The 5,108-nt window shown below is 47.2% G+C and overlaps 1 non-coding gene across 1 annotated transcript; it reads right to left on the bottom strand.

Annotated features, from left to right (window-relative positions):
- Positions 1–315: 315 nt before the first annotated feature.
- On the bottom strand, positions 316–478 carry LOC148161907 (U1 spliceosomal RNA). Its single transcript, XR_015767277.1, has one exon. It is a non-coding gene; the product is annotated as a U1 spliceosomal RNA (small nuclear RNA).
- Positions 479–5,108: the final 4,630 nt, after the last annotated feature.

Here is a 5,108-nt window from a genome sequence, read left to right as displayed (position 1 = left end):
CTGCAAACCACATACTGAAATATAAGCAGAGAAATTGCTCTGCGAAAAACAGAAAAAACCCCGACAGCCAAGGTGGGATGTATGACCAGTGGACAGAAACTGTCCTGCATGCTTTTGATTGAGAAACAGCCAAACCCAGATTCTCAAGAAAGCAGCCCTTAAAAGCAGAGGTGTTTTCTTCAGGGTCCTGGTGTCCCCTGAGTGAGCTTCCTCTTCAGCCCATGTCATCAGCCAAAGTCATGGAAAAGACAAAACAAACAAACAGAAAAATGAATAAGAAAACAAAGGCTATTCTTAAACAACCAACAACAGGTGAAAGAGCAAAAGCAGCCCCCCACTGCCACTGCCACAAATAATGCAGAGGAGTTGTCCATACTCGGGGAAATCGCGGGGGTCAGCATGTCCCTGGTATGATGGAAGGGCCTCCCCTGGGAAAACCACCTGCTTGATCCCGGAGTCTCCCCTGCCGGGTAAGTGTGACTCCCTCCGCCTCCGCCCCACACCAGTCTCACCCCCCTTCCACCGGACACACAGGCTCACTCGCCTAGGCGCACCCCAACACCCTCGGCACCCACTCCTGTCGCAAGCATCCTCACCCTCCACACGACGCTTCCGAATAGGATGGACGCAACAGCGCTGCTACCTCCTCAGCCCCACGAATTCTAAGTTGCAGAACCCCACCGCCATGTTGCCTGGTTTGCATCAGACACGCCCCGTCCGTGAAGTCAAGGGCTTCGCCTCAGTCCCCAACCCCACCCCATCTCCCTGCCCCCCAGCTCCCCTCCCAACTTGGATTTCAGTACTGGTGTTCCTCCTTCTCCTCCTCCAGTCCCCCTTCCCCTTCTCCCTTCCCGTGCCCTGGCTTCCTTCCTCACCTGCCCAGTCTCCTCTGTCTCCTGAATTGGTTACCACTCTTTCCTCTCCCTGCAGCTATGGCCCCCCAAACCCTACACAACCCCCCCACCCAGCCCAGGGAAGGCTGTGCCAGCCAGAGAGAAACATGAGGGAGGACTTTCCAACAGCCCGCGAAGAGCAGATACAACTCTCTCTTGCTCTCTCTAGCTCTCTCTCTCTTTCCCTTCGGACCCTGGTTGGAGGACACCGAGTGCCATGGCTGCACCTGTACAGTTCAAACCAGTCCCCACAGCCTCCCCCAGGCCTGGACACTGCGGGGGGGAGGGGAGGACCAAAAGTCCGCAACCCCTGGGCCCTCGGGCTGACACCAGCCCACAACACTCCACACGCTGAACACATCCCAGGGCCTGCTTCTTCCCCAGGAGGGCTCCTAGGACAGGGACGGCGCGCCCCCTCGTGGCTTCGCGGGGAGACGCCCAAGGATCCCGCTGTTGAGGGCAGGGCCAAAGGGGACCACTGCTTCTGCTCCCTTAAACCAGGCTCAGAGTTCTCAGCAGGGGGTTAGTGGGGTCCCAGGCTCCCCACTCTGCCACCGCCTGCCCTCCCTCCATCGCTGGGCGCTTCCCCCTGGAGGGGATTTCTGCAGTCAGGTCGGCCTTTGGAGGGAAAATAGCCAGGTCTGGAAAACTAAACAGACTACTTTGAAGAGATTTGGGCAATTGTATGGTCATGGATGGAGCGCCCTAGGGTTCTGATTTGCCTTGTCTTGCTTGCACCTTGAGGTAGTGGTTTACTTTTCCCGGAATGTTTAAATTAGAAAAGATTGGAGGGTGGAGAGGGGGCGTCCAACTTTAGTTGTCACCTGAGATCAATAGTGTGCTGCTGGGTAGAATAATGCCCCCTCCCTAGGAGCTGCCCAGGCTAATGCCAGGAACCTGTGCACATGTTCCATCCTGCAGCAAAAGGGACCCTGCACAGGTGCTTATGTTAAGGACCTTGAGATGGGGAGATGATCCTGGATTATCCAGGCGGCGCCCTGCAATGACAAGGGGGTCTTAAAACACAAAGAGGCAGAGAAGAGGTCAGAAGGAGGCTGTGTGAGGAGGACTCTGCCTGCTGGGGCTGGGGCTGGGGCTGAGCATGGAGGAGGGGCCTCTAGGAGCTGGAACAGGCAAAGAGACACACTGCCTGCTTAACCTAAAAAATAGAAAGCGCCAGGTATTTTACCAGCCAAATTGGGATTCCTGGGGAATAAAAGGGAAAGGTGATGTGGGACAACCAGCTTGTCTGAGGAAAGTCACCTAACCAGAGCTGTGCAGGGTCCCTGGTGTGGCTTGCAGTGAGGTCCTGCTCAGGGCCTCCATGGGAGGAAAGGCCAGCAAGTCAGGGGGCAATCATTTGAAAGCAGTAGAGGGAACAGGACCTGGAGCTCTCCCAGGCAAAATGACCCCTAATCAGGAGCCAGATCCGTCATCGGAAAATAATCCAGAGCTGACACATGTGAGAACCGCCAGAGAAGGATATGAAAGCTTTTAGTATAAGTTTTCCATCAGTTGTAAATGTTAAACCGAGAAATAGAAAATATAAACAACACCCTCTCTATCTTTAAGAGATGAAAACTACAACGTCTGAAAGGAAATATACTACAAGGTATTGACAGAATTTAGAAAATGCAGAAGAAAAATTTTTGATAGAATTGTATTGACTCTGTAGATCTATTTGCATAGTATTGCCATATGAATGATATTAAATCTTCCAATGCATGCATACAGTTGTTTTTTTCCCCCCATTTGGTCTTTCATCTCTCGCAGAACCATTGCTTCTTATGCTTTTCAGTGAACAAGTCTTGCTCTCCTTGAATGAATTTACACCTGACACTTTTACTGTGTTGTGTGCCATTGTAAATAGAATTGCTTTCTAAATTTCCTTCTCAGATTGTTCATTGCTAGTGCATAGAAACACAACTGATTTTGTATATATGGTACCCTGCAACTTTACGGAATGAGTCTATGGACTCTAATATTTTTGTGTGTGGATGATTTGAGGTTTTTCTATCTTTAGGAGCATGTCCTCTGTAAATAGAGATACAGGTTGACCCTTGACCAATGCGGAGTAAGGATGGTGACTCTCAAGATCAAAAACCTGTGTATAGAGGCGCCGTGAGGGGCGGTAGCAGCGGCGGTGGTGGTGATAGTGGCGGTAGCTGTGAGGGGATTCCGGGAAGATGGTGCTGATTAAGGAATTCCGTGTGGTTTTGCCATGTTCTGTTCAGGAGCAAAGTTCCTGCATTCGTCAGGATGATTGCTCCGGAGGGCTCCTTGCTGTTTCACGAGGAAGCCTGGAACGCATACCCCTACTGTAGAACAAACCATTATGCCTCAGTTGTAACGAGTGTATATATGAAAGATGATTTCTTCATTAAAATTGAAACATGGCACAAACCAGACTTGGGAACATTAGAAAATGTACACGGTTTAGATCCGAACGCATGGAAAACTGTTGAAATTGTCCGCATAGATATTGCAGATCGAAGTCAAGTTGAACCAGCAGACTACAAAGCTGATGAAGACCCAGCATTATTCCAGTCAGTCAAGACCAAGAGAGGGCCTTTGGGACCCAACTGGAAGAAGGAGCTGGCAAACAACTCTGACTGTCCTCAGATGTGTGCCTACAAGCTGGTGACCATCAAATTCAAGTGGTGGGGACTGCAAAGCAAAGTAGAAAACTTCATTCAGAAGCAAGAGAAAAGGATATTTACAAACTTCATCGCCAGCTTTTTTGTTGGATTGACAAGTGGAATGATCTGACAATGGAAGACATTAGGAGAATGGAGGATGAAACTCAGAAAGAACTAGAAACAATGCGTAAGAAGGGTTCTGTCCGAGGCACGTCGGCTGCTGATGTCTAGATGAGTCCCCTGTAGGGTCAGAGACAATATCAAACTGTTTACGTAATCAAGGTCAAGTGAGGGGAACAAGTGCAGCCAGTGATGAGTGAAGAAGGATCTGACCAGTATCTGGCAGTGCTGACGTTTCCCAGATGTGTGCTTGTGATGACATACTCACAGGTTCCCAACCACCTGTGTGTGTGTGTGTGTGTGTGTGTGTGTGTGTCTGTGGCTGCATATAAAACACATGTAGAGCTACAGATCAAGATACACACACTTGTGTATATATGTACATACAAACATACTGAAAGGATTAGTACAATTTCTCCAAAGTACTGTACCTATCTTCAAGAATGCAAAAGAAAATATTTTCAATATATATACCTGGAACAGATTTTAATAATTATCAGAGTAATACCATTGATGGACAAATTGACTGCAATTTAATACTAGCTGGTATGTTTCATAAATGTCAAATTGTGGACCAATATATTTAGCCTTTTATTACTTTTCTGTTCTTTTAAATCTTCCTGTTCTTTTAAATCTTACAAATTCTTATTTTAGTCCCATAAGCAACAGACTCCCACAGAAAAATTTATTCAAAATCTTTTGGTATTCCAGTGAATCTGGAATGTGAACTCTGAATGTATTTATAATGATTTATTTCTGGATGGTTATTATCTTAAATTCAAATTGGACACTGTCTATTAGTAAGGAGTATAGGTCCCAGCCAATTTTTACCTGTTTGCCCTGAGGGAAAAAATCCTTTAAAAAAAAATTCTGGTTTTTATTGGATTTTTGTATTTTAAATTTCAATATTTTTCTACATCAAACCTAGCAAAAATGGAGATGATGGTTTGTGATTTATAATAAGCACTATACAATTTTCAGGCTACTCGTAGGCAAACAAAGAAATTGATGAAGAAATGAATAGCATCGTAGGCTGTAGGAAAACTTTCGGAAGTCGAGCACTTCCATGGAGTCTTGTTTCTGAAATGACTGTTTTCTGAAATTAGAGCTTGGAAACTATGCAAATGATCTAGATTCCTCACAGCTGACAGGCTAGAATACAGATAGTGGTGATGGTTTTGTTTTTGTTTTTGTTTTGCACTTTTCATATTGAAATACACCCCAAGGGGGAGAAGCTGCCTTTGAGATAGTGGAATTTCAGAGGCAGCACAGGCTGATCTCCTTGCCTGGGAGGCCCTGCTGAGAGGCCAGTGCTCCACCGCCCATGGGGAGGACACCATTGGAACCTGTCACGAGTGAGCATCAGGAACGTGCTGTTAGCAGCTGCTGCCACCTTGTCCTCCTCCTCCTCCTTCTTTAAGAAAGGCACCATAGCTAGGTAAGATTTTTATCAGCT

The sequence above is a fragment of the Eumetopias jubatus genome, unplaced genomic scaffold (assembly GCF_037043125.1).
Source record: "Eumetopias jubatus isolate StellerSeaLion01/CBP00866 unplaced genomic scaffold, mEumJub1_p1.0 scaffold_39, whole genome shotgun sequence".
Taxonomy (NCBI): Eukaryota; Metazoa; Chordata; class Mammalia; order Carnivora; family Otariidae; genus Eumetopias; species Eumetopias jubatus.
The sequence above is the reverse complement of the archived record's forward strand: the minus strand, read 5'-3'. Positions and strand labels throughout refer to the sequence as shown.